Source organism: Geotrypetes seraphini, chromosome 5 (assembly GCF_902459505.1).
Source record: "Geotrypetes seraphini chromosome 5, aGeoSer1.1, whole genome shotgun sequence".
Lineage (NCBI taxonomy): Eukaryota > Metazoa > Chordata > Amphibia > Gymnophiona > Dermophiidae > Geotrypetes > Geotrypetes seraphini.
Window position 1 is genome coordinate 152,230,643 of NC_047088.1, and position 12,140 is coordinate 152,242,782.

The window sequence follows — 12,140 nt, forward strand, 5'->3', positions numbered from 1 at the left end:
ATTCCAAACAAATAAAATTAGTGCAGACTACACCATGTGTGCGGCTGGGTACAGTTAAGACACAAGCTCTCAGGAGGACTGCTAAGATTCCCTCAGGCAATGTACTTCAAATGAAGCAGAAGAGTTTGACATAAGGTAGAAAGGGGGAGAGGGAACACACAGAGTGCGACTATATGGTACAAGGCTATTAGGTAACGGGTCAAAAGCACGCGAGGACAAAGGCGCGCCGACAACCGAGCGTGGACAACTGAGCACAAGGCTTAATCACGCCAAAGAAAACCTGTATTTTAAAGGGCTCTGACAGGGGGTGTCACTCTACTTAATATGGATCGCGCTGTCTTACGCTGCCATGTTGGGGGGGGGTTGGGGGTTGTAACCCCCCACATTATACTGAAAACTTAACTTTTTCCCTAAAAAACAGGGAAAAAGTGAAGTTTCCAGTATAATGAGGGGGGTTACAACCCCCCAAACTCCCCCCAACGCCAGAGCGATCTCTATTAAGTAAAGTGGGTGGGTTCCCCACCAACACTCCCCATCGGAGCCCTTTAAAATAAGGTTTTTCTTCAGCGCTCAGTTGTCCGCGTGCCTTTATCCTCGCGCGCTTTAGACTATGAACCAGGCTATTATATTTCATGATAAGCCTAGTCATTTGGAAACTAAATTTGGTTACAGCAGCTGGAGAGAACAGAAGCCCAGTGACCGAGGCCTTCTTTTTCTAACCTCTTCCAGAAGAAATCACTGGGTATGGGATACACCAGTGTGTTGCAAAATTTTTAAATTGCTGGCACACTAATTTCGGGTCTGAGGCTGGAGGGTGCCCAAAAATGCGTGGATGTCATCACAATGTCTGCACATATGCGGATGTCCTCCAGCTGCGGCCCTGAGCCACCTATTACTGCTGGTGGGGGTGCTGCAGAAGGAGAGGTGAGGAGAAGGGGCAGAGGCACAGGCGCCGACTGACTGACTACAGCCGGCACCTCTCCTCCTCGCCGGCATCTCAGGGCACACCTAGAATCCTCTGGGGCACACAGTTTACGATACACTGGTATACACAAACTCCTATAAAGCGCCAGGACTCACTCAGAATCAGAAAATGCCACATCATGAAGGATGAGAGGCAGTACATAAATTCACTACTGATTACACATTTTCAACTGTAACTTGACTCCACACTAAAAAAAAAAAATCATTCTCCAGCTTTCCTATGGATCACTAATTCCGCACTTGCTTCAAATTGCATGTTCAATGCTTAGTAAAGTGTGACAAGGCTTTTCACTCCATCAGCAGGCACAGTTGGCATACTGACATAGCTCTGCTGGGACAGAATTAGGTCTCTCCTCTAATCCTGTTAGCGAGGATAGAGCCTTCTTCCAGGACCATATGCCTTTTGCTGACAGCTTTATTGGGGGAAACCATCCCCCGGCATGGACTGGAAATATCAGTTTGTAGCTTAATCCTAATTTCTTTCTGTTGAAGAGCAATATAGACAGGGCCCCTGGAACGGTAAAGCTGTGCAGAAACTGATAAGCTTTCATGCTATTTCAGTTATGAATTTTACCAACTGTTCTTTTTGGGTCCAAAAGTCTTCTGTACAATTCTGAACAAGCCATAGGTTGACTTGAAAAATCAACTCCATTGATGTTGTTATACTGCATCCTGGATGTCATATTATCTTACGGGCATTACCTTCTTTTCAGTTTTGTAAAATCAGGATTCAAGCTGTTGATGGGCATTCATTTTGAAGGTTATAGGACGTGATCTCCAAACAGATGAAATATAGTTTTCAGGACTAAAGGATTCAGTGGTTTCCAAGAGAAAAAGAAGGGCAGTGTATAGGATGAGATCAAGACATCAAGATAATGAAGAGATGCTGGCAGCATGATGGACATCTTTAAAGATTAAAATAAAATAAAAAAGAGAGACTTAGTAAGATATAGATACAAACATTTATTTCTATTACTAAAGGTTCAAGGAGAATTCAAATGCTTTAGTCTTCTTTTCCATTTCTAGCTCCTTACCTTATCCAAATAGTTTTAAAATCCCATGAATGTTTTATAAATAATTTTTAAAAACTCTCCCACAAAACTCCAGGCATACTAAAACTTGTTTCGCGTTAATGAGATCATAGTTGTTTGAAAGCATAAAAACATGGACAGGATAAAGATGTGATATTATTTCATTGTGCAGCATGAGAGTTCTCCAGTAAGATGACCATAACACCCTACAATTATTCCTGACTATGGAGGGGCCTCTGAAAAGTTCTCATTTAGGGTTATCATATGGCTCCTGAAAAAGGACAGATTGAGACATCCGGGTTTTACTGCCATTGATTTTTTTGTAGCATAGGGTAAGTATATGCTATTAATTGGACGTCATCAATAAAAATAATAGTTGCTGATACCAGGCAATTGTATCAGCAATGACAAAGGGCTCAGAAACTAATTTAAATCTAAAAAAGTAGTGGAGGCAATATGGAGCCCTACAGCACTACACAACATAAAGGCAATATCAGAAGTCAAGGAATTAAACATCAATAAATATAAATGACCAAATAAAATGGAACCGATACCTTTATTCAATAAATTGTTAAACACATTTAAGTTCTAACAATGTGTCTTAAGTATAGGGAATAATAAAATGCTAAGCGCGCATGCACACTCTTATCCCGTGTTCCCTGAGTCCTGATCTGTCGGGATGTGGCCACAAGAGTGCGCATGCACGCTTGCCACCATCTCTCTCTCGCAGCGGGCTTCAACACTTGCAATTACCTGACAAAGTTCATTTTTTAGCTCAAGCTGCCACCGTGGCTCCTCTCTCGAACCGCACCAGGCGTGGACCGAGAGAAGAGCTGCAGCGTCGGCTTTGAACTAAAAAATGAACTTTGAAAGCGGGCAAGGGACCGCAGCCAGCCGCCGATCGCCTCCACGAGCGAAGTGAGGAGCCGGTCCGGGTAGCGCAAGGTCCATGCCCGAACCCGACTCTGCCTAGCGTTGGCTGCACGGCCGAGCTGCTGCCGTTGCTGCTCCGCACAACCCCGGCCTCCCCACCATCCCGCGAGCCCCGGCCTCCTCCTCCTCCCGCAGATGTGTGTGCACAGACGGGCGGCCAGCCCGCAGACAGGAGGCTGCCGAAGCTGCAGCGGAAACATACGAAGCTTCCCTGGAGGGGAAAGGCGCGCGACGGCGAGGAGGGAGTAGGGCAGGCCTCAGAGGCTGTCGGTGCCTGCAGGCCGCGGCAGCTTGAGGCAGATGTCAGTGGAGGGCAGACAAAAAAGGCCATGGGCTGGAAGGCCATAGGTCTGGGAACCGGCACTGGAGTATCGTCGGGGACCTGGTCCAGTAGTAGCCAGGTCCCGAAGATTAAAGGTAGGCCTCAGAGGACCTGAAGAGCCCAAGGAGGTTGGGAATGGGCACAGAAGTACAGGTGGTCCCCGATTGCTGGAAATACTATTTTTAGGGCTGCGGTGGGAAGTGACAGGGACTCTAGCAGTAGGAAGCCAGAGTCCTAAGGGTGATTTTTGAAGGCTACAGAGGCCTGGAGGGTGCAGAGAAACGTGCAAGGCTAAAGTACAGTGCAGAGCAGGCTTAATTCCACGGATGTGCAGAGGCACGAATTTCGCGGCCTCTCATTGGTATGCTGGTTTTGTAAAGATGGGGAGAAGAAGCAGAGAGAGAGCTTGAGGTGACCGTGGAGCTAGCATGAGAGAGGAGAGAAGAAAAATAGCATGGCTGTTTGCATAGCCAATATTAAAGTACTGCAGTTAAAATATAAATTTTTAAAATAAAAGAAATCTTTAGCTTTAGCACAGGGTTGATTTTTAAGTAAATAAAGTGTTTAAAAGATGCATGACCCTGGCGAATACATCAATATCGACTTCGGCCAGGGGTCCGGCCTCAACCACATTGCCATGGACGAGAGCCTGATCACCAAGGGAAGGCCTGCCTTTGACCTGGCCACCTACACCCACATGAGTTATCCAGGTAACTATCAGGAAAATAACATAGTCTAGCACAAAGTCAATCCTAAACCTGTCCAGATAAGTTATCAGGATCACAGCTAAATATCTATGCTTTTGGCACCTCACTGTACTATCCAGATATTAAGCGGACAGCCACTGATCAAATACTGCTACCGAATATCCAGATTATTTTCAGCTGTAGAGGCTGGCATTAAAAAAAAAAAAAATGTGCAGGCCAGAACGCAGGAAGGGAAACGGGGGTAGGGGAAAGGACGTGCTGTGGCTGCTGTACAGGGAGGGTGGGGGAATAAATGCTGCTGATGCATAGGGGGCAGGGAGAGAGACACATACAAAGAAAGACAGACAGCGGGAGGGAGAAAGAAAGGAAGAAGGACACAGGGGCAGGAAGAGAGACAGAAAGACAGACAGATAAAGGGGGCCAGGGAGAGAGACAGACAGTGGGAGGGAGAGAGACAGAAAGAAAGAAAGACAGACAGACATATTCAAGCATCCGTTAGAATGGACAGGGGGAGCAGGCAAGGGGTGATGGTGGACAGCTGAGGAAAAAGAAAGACAGAAAGAAAGAAATACAGAAACAGGCTGAGAGAGAGAGAGAAAGAAAGAAATACAGACACACACACACATATTCTAGCACCCGTTAATGTAACGGGCTGTAAGACTAATAGGGAATATATGACATAGCTTGAGTCTGGCAGCAATTTCTTTTTGTTTTTTTGGTTTTTTTTGGGGGGAGGGGTTAGTTTATGTCTTAATTGCATACTCTCTGATGGTTAACAGATCCGGGAGCCCCGTTACAGTGGTCTAAGACTTCCTTTGTCTTTCTTTTTTCTTTTTATTTACCTTTCAAATTTATTGATTCATGTCTGGAAAATTTGTATATCAAGAGTTTTCTGTCTTGACTGATTATTGAAAAATTACATAAAGATAACATAAATATTAAAAAATAGAAATTGAACCAAAAGAAGACTTTACCTCTTCATCCTAATTCTTTTAGTCATAATAGAAACAACTTGTGATCAATTAAATCAAAGGCCCGCCCAAAACACCTCTAACACACCCCTTAAGATTTAGATGCACTGCAGACAAAATGACTAGAAAGACGTCTAAGAAATCAGTTTTGAAAATGCCAACTTGGACATTTTGCCAGTATGATGTCCAAGTGCCAGTTTATGCCATCGTTTGGATGTCTATATTTTTTGAAAATGAGCCCCTTAATCTCTATCTCTCCCTACCTATTTTGGGGCACAGACCGAAGATGTCTGCCTGGCACCAGTGCTACTTCCCAACAACATAAGTTGCCATTGAAATCTACTCCAGCCTTGTTCCTTCTCTATCTTTGCCATTTACAGGACCCAGACTATAAAAGTCTGCCCGACTTTAAGAACATAAGAATAGCCTTACTGGGTCAGACCAATGGTCCATCAAGCCCAGTAGCCCGTTCTCACGGTGGCCAATCCAGGTCACTAGTACCTGGCCAACACTCAAGGAGTAGCTATATTCCATGCTACCAATCCAGGACAAGCAGTGGCTTCCCCCATGTCTTTCTCAATAACAGAATATGGACTTTTCCTCCAGGAACTTGTCCAAATCTTTCTTAAAACCAGCAATGCTATCCACTCTTACCAGAACCTCTAACAATATGTTCCAGAGCTTAACTATTCTCTGAGTGAAAAAAAAAATTCATCCTATTGGTTTTAAAAGTATTTCCCTGGAACTTCATTGAGTGTCCCCTAGTCTTTCTAATTTTTGACAGAGTGAAAAATCGATCCACTTGTACCCGTTCTACTTCACTCAGGATTTTGTAGACTTCAATCATATCTTCCCTCAGCCGTCTCTTTTCCAAGCTGAAGGCAGATAAAGACCTGAACGGTCCATCCAGTCTGCCCATTAAAAAATATATGATTAGATTAACTTGTCTATTCTTTGATATTTCCGGGCCATAGACTGTAAAGTCTGGTATTGTCCTAGGCTCCAAATGCTGAAGTTGTCGTCCAATCATCCCGTTGTTTGCAGTATATCTACCGTGAAGTCTGGCCAGTAACATCCTCATGTTCCATATTAGTGGAGTTCACACTGATGCCCACCCCAGTCCATTCTACACCGAATCCCATATATGGGACACAGACTATGCAGGTCTGTCCAATACTGGCTTTAGTTCTTTAATTCACATCCTTCATTTTCTAATTAGAGATCCTCTATTTTTATCCCAGCTTTTTTGAATTCCATCACCATTTTCCTCTCCACCACTTCCAGGCATCTACCACCCTCTCCATGAAGAAGAATTTCCTAACATTGCTCTCTGTAACCTTAAATTATGACCTCCTCCATCCTTCCCACTTACTCTCTAAACATTAAAGACTGTAAGATCACTTTCTCAAGCTGACTAGTGGTTCTTATGGGGCAATCTACATGATTAGGCTTTATAGCAATAATGCTGCTATTGAAAGAATATAAACAACAGAAATTCCACTAACTCTAAACTCTTCCAGAGCTCATCCCAGGAACAAAACTTCTATGAAAGTAGTTGTGAAAAGATTTCCAGTCTAGACTCCCCGACCCTTTTTTGGACTGAAGGAGCCAGACCAAACACACCTCCAAACATGTCAAAATAGGCATTAAGGACAAAATCCTACCTTCCACCTCTGCCCTCCCCCCCCCCCAACCCTCTACATCCTCCTCTATATATTCTTTGCCAAACCTAACCCCATACTGTCCTCTCTATTTTCCCTTATGCCGACCCTGGCTTCACTTTCCAATTGTACTTTGGCCCCAAGTCACCCATATCTGGCAGGAATTTATCTTTCTCAGATGGAGAGATTTGACAAATCCGTGAGTTTCCTCTTGACCCAAAGCATGCGCCTAATTTGCTTATGCATTAATCCTACCTTACTCACTGCTCAGAACTTTTGACAGCCCTGATAATGCCCAAGTACTGTGGAAATGCAGATCATGCCTGAACTCCTCATTGACATGCACTGACAAAATAACTTTTGGCTGATCCCTGCTGAAAAAAAAAACCTGGCAATTATTTCTGCTTTAGATGCTGACTCAAACCTCATATAAATTGAAAACTCTGCAGATATTTCCTATGCTAATCTCACAGTAGGGAGCATTCATATCAGGATAAATGAGAGAATCTGAATTACATTCCACACACCGCTGAAATAGAGAAATGTTTCAATTCGATGCAAATTGTTTGAGCTGCACTGAGTAAGATCCAGTGTTACTGAAGAAGATTCTGTACTTGTGTGACCAGGGAAACTGAAGTTCAAGTTCTCCTTGGTTATCAAAAACTATGATAATTACCACTCGAAGGACTTGTGATTTCAGGCCTGGCCCAATGTGTTACATCATGTAGAAATGATTTAGGGCTAGATTCAGTAACCTTCGATCCGTTTCCAATCCGTGGGCGATTGGAGGTAGGTCAACAAATTCACTAAAGGCCAGCATGCAAATGGGGGCAATTGGAGGAACGCTCCCCACCGACCAAACAGATCGCTAGTGAGCAATCCTGAAGTATGCGCAGACCATCTTCTTTGTCTGTAGATGGTCTGCGCTTGCTTACAGAGTTGCAAGCAGCTTTTTTTCTGTTGGATATCAGAATACAGAACTCCCCCGTGAATTTTGAAAACCGCAAATGTGGTTTTAAGTCTGTAAAAAGGCAGGAGAGGGAAAGCTGGGGCACCGGCGGGTGCAGTAAATCATACCCAGTATGCTCTTGGTAGGAGAGGAGGAGGAATCGGCTATGCAGAAGGCTGATTGGCTGACCAGGGGGGGAAGAGGAGGAGGAGGAGGAGGAGTAAGTGCAGCAGCGGCTGAGGGAGGCAGGCTAAGCAGGGAGGAAGCCGGAGGAGGTCGGAGGAAGCAGGGGATAGCGGCGGTGAGGAGCGGGTAGCGGCGAGAGTTAGCTCCGCCCACCCGCACCGCGTCATCAGCAGCGTCGGAGCCTGGACTCCCCCTTAAAAGGGGGCGTGCCAACGGTGAGCAGCCGTTCGGCGCGTGATGAAGGCGAGCGGCAAAGGCGCTCACCTTAGCGAGAGCGCCTTTGCGAAGAGCCTTAAGAAGAGCCAAATCTAGGGCAACAGGACACTGTAGGGCAAATCCTTCATTCTAAACACCCTACTGCTCAGATCTCTCTGACACCCTAACTTGTCAAATCTACCCTTCAGAGGCCCTAACCTCACATACTAACTTGTCAAATCTACCCTTCAGAGGCCCTAACCTCACATACTCTCATACTATCTCTCTCATTTTACTCTCTCTCATTTACTCTCTTTTCTTGTTAACAGGCAGACCTCGTATATTACCCGAATATGGCAGGGCGAACAAGAAGTGTGAAAACTACAAGCAAGATCGGCATTCCCTACACTGAGGTGATCCAGGAGGTGACCTCAGCCTGCGCACAGACGGAGGAAAACACAGCACCAGGAAAGGATGTCTCCGTGCAGACCGAGGCCATCCCACAGCAGTACATTACGGCCTCTACACAGACAGAGGAGGTCGGCCAGCAGGATGATGACATCATGCAGGAACTAAGGAACCTCAGGGAGGAGGTGAAACGCCTGAGAGGCATTAGAGAGGACGAGACCTATATCGATGGAATAGTGCAGGAACTATCCCAAATCACAGAACAGGCCCGTGACAGATCCTCCATGGCGACACCAGGGCCATCGACACTGAAACCAACTGTTGGAGTTCAGGAGATGGATGCAGACCCTGACTCCTGGCAGTTAATGACCTCCTCCACAGGTAAACGTAGGAGACACCCCCCCCCCCATTTACAATCTCTTCACCTTCTTACTCTTTCTCTCACCAGGGCAGCTCCACATCGACTCCACATCTTAACCTGAAGAACAGATTCCACGTCTTGCAGGAAGAAACTACCAACGTGAGGCGGGAAGAGACTACCGACGTGGAGCAGGACCAGGATCAACACACATCTTCATCTCCGGGGACAACGGATCGGCCACCCCAAAAGAAGCGCAGAGTAATAGCCATCGGGGATTCCATGTTGAGGGGCACCGAGGGACCAATATGCAGACCAGATATGCAGTTGAGGGAGATCTGCTGTCTGCCTGGAGCCAGAATACGAGATGTGACCGCCTGTCTTGATAGACTTCTCAGGCCCCAGGACCACTTCCCCATGCTGCTCATCCACATCGGAACGAATGACACTGCCAAGAACACCCTGGAGGGCATAGCTAAAGACTTTGGAGCTCTGGGGGAGAGGCTGAAGCAGACAGGAACACAGGTAGTATTCTCTTCAATTCTTCCTGTTAGGGGCAAGGGAAGGGACAGGGATGAACGTATCCTGAAGACGAATGAGTGGCTACAACGATGGTGCCAGGAAATGAACTTCGGATTCCTGAATCACGGAGAGGCACTACAGGGACTCCAGGGACCAGACGGACTCCACCTGACCAACAGAGGTAAGAACATCTTTGGACACCGACTAGCCCGCCTGCTTCGAAGGGCTTTAAACTAGGTAAGTTGGAGGAGGGTACCCACTTATATACCGGAGCAGTAAGTAACAATCCTGATGTGGTGAACCAAAACTCCGCTTTTAAATCCGAGGTAAGTACCCTTACTGCAAAAGATTCGCTAGGAGACACTTTAAATCAGATGGGTAACTCTCTATAGGGGTTTAGCAAACACAAAGAGTGGAGAGCTATGTATGTTAACGCACACAGCTTAGGGAATAAATTCCTAGAACTAGAAACAGAAATAGTGAATGCAGACCTGGACGTGGCAGCAATATCCGAAACATGGTTCACAGATTCTCATGGGTGGGATATAACTATACCAGGATACAACCTGCTTCGCCAAGACAGAGAGGGTAGGTTAGGAGGAGGGGTAGCACTTTACATCAAAGATAACATCAAGACAACCAGGATCACAGATGTCAAGTACACCGGGGAATCCATCTGGGTAAATCTGGCCAGAGGCGGAGAAAAATGCCTGTACCTTGGTGTGGTATACAGACCTCCAAGACAATCGGAGGACAAGGACGCAGAATTAATTGAAGACATTGAGAATATCACCTTACGGGGGGACGTTGTTCTGCTAGGGGACTTCAACATGCCTGATGTAGACTGGAACACACTCTCAGTGACAACTTGCGGGAGCAGGAGGATATTAACGTCCATGAAGGGAGTACGGCTCAAACAAATGGTACTAGAACCCACTAGGGCCCAGGCCATCCTGGACCTGGTACTTACGAACAGGGAAAGTGTCTCGGAGGTCTCGGTGGGAGAAACGCTAACCACCAGTGACCATAACATGGTATGGTTCAACCTTAGAAAGGGCTTCCCTAGATCACAAACAAAAATGAGGATACTCAATTTCCAGGGTACTGACTTCGCACACATGGGAGATTTTGTCCATCAGACGCTGCAGGTTCAAGAAGTAACTGATAATGTGGAAGCTATGTGGTCAACCCTGAAATCGACCCTACACGAGGCAACTATCCGCTACATAAAATCGGTAAATAAACAACAAAGGAAAAGAAACCCCAATGGTTTACTGATGAGGTCTCGCACCTCGTCAAGGAGAAGAAAAGAGCATTTCTTTCATACAAACGCACGGGGGAAAAAGAAGCTAACATTGAATACAGGACAAGGTCTGCAGCGGTCAAAACAGCAGTCAGAGAGGCCAGACTTCGAGTGGAAGAAACTCTAGCAAAGAACATTAAGAAAGGGGACAAATCCTTCTTCAGGTGTATTAGTGACACCGGATGGGAATTATGTGGAAACAGATTCCGATAAAGCCAAACTACTGAATGATTACTTCTGCTCAGTCTTTACCTGCGAGGCACCAGGGCACGGGCCACAGCTGGAAGCAATACCAAGCAGGGAAGACCCATTTCAGAATTTTGAGTTCACACCAGCTGATGTTTACAGCGAACTGTCAAGACTCAAGGTGAGCAAAGCCATGGGACCAGACAAATTGCACCCCAGAGTGCTCAGAGAGCTGTGCGATGTCCTGGCGGAACCGTTAGCCATGCTCTTCAATCTCTCCCTAAGTACGGGGAGAGTCCCCCTGGACTGGAAAACAGCTAACGTCGTTCCTCTGCACAAAAAGGGTTGCAGAGCAGAGGCTGCGAACTACAGACCAGTGAGTCTCACATCAATAGTGTGCAAACTCATGGAAACACTACTTAAAGGTAGATTAGACAAGATTTTGGATGAGGGGAATCTAAGGGATCCCAGTCAACATGGATTCACTAAGGGTAGGTCATGCCAATCCAATCTCATCAGCTTCTTTGATTGGGTAACAGGAAAGCTAGACTCGGAAGAGTCTCTGGACATAGTGTACTTGGATTTCAGTAAAGCTTTTGATAGCATCCCACACCGCAGACTATTAAGCAAGATGAAATCGATGGGGTTAGGTGAGACACTAATTGCATGGGTCAATGATTGGCTGAGTGGAAGACTTCAGAGGGTGGTGGTCAACGGCACCCTCTCTGAGACATCGGAGGTAACTAGCGGAGTGCCACAGGGCTCAGTCCTGGGTCCATTCCTTTTTAACATATTCATAAGGGACTTGACCCGAGGGCTTCAGGGTAAAGTAACACTATTCGCCGATGACGCCAAACTATGTAATATAGTAAGTGGAAGCAATCTGCAGGATAGTATGACGCAGGATCTGCTTACGTTGGAAAACTGGTCCTCGACATGGCTGCCAAACAAGTAGAGAAGGCCTCAGCCAAGGCAAGGCAAATGATGGGATGTATCAATAAAAGCTTCGTCAGCCGTAAACCTGAAGTCATAATGCCACTGTACAGAACCATGGTGAGACCTCATCTGGAATACTGTGTGTAATTCTGGAGGCCTCATTACTGTAAAGACGTGCTTAGAGTTGAGTCGGTTCAGCGGATGGCCACTAGGATGATCTCCGGGCTCAAGGGTCTCTCGTACGAAGAAAGACTAAACAAATTGCAGCTCTACACTCTAGAGGAACGCAGGGAAGGGGGGACATGATTGAGACGTTTAAGTACGTCACAGGACGTGTCGAGGTGGAAGACGACATCTTCTTTCCCAAAGGACCCTCGGTCACAAGAGGGCACCCACTCAAACTCAGAGGAGGGAAATTTAATGGTGACACCAGGAAGTATTTCTTCACAGAAAGAGTGGTAGATCACTGGAACAAACTTCCAGTGCAG

The 12,140-nt window shown here is 46.2% G+C and overlaps 1 protein-coding gene across 1 annotated transcript in view; it reads right to left on the reverse strand.

Annotated features, from left to right (window-relative positions):
- Nucleotides 1-587: 587 nt before the first annotated feature.
- Nucleotides 588-12,140, reverse strand: part of CDK15 (cyclin dependent kinase 15) — a 158,819-nt gene continuing 147,266 nt past the window's right edge. Inside the window, exon 14 of the mRNA XM_033945924.1 lies at nt 588-1,889. The gene's annotated coding sequence lies outside the window, so the exon portion shown is untranslated. The remainder of the gene's footprint in view (nt 1,890-12,140) is intronic.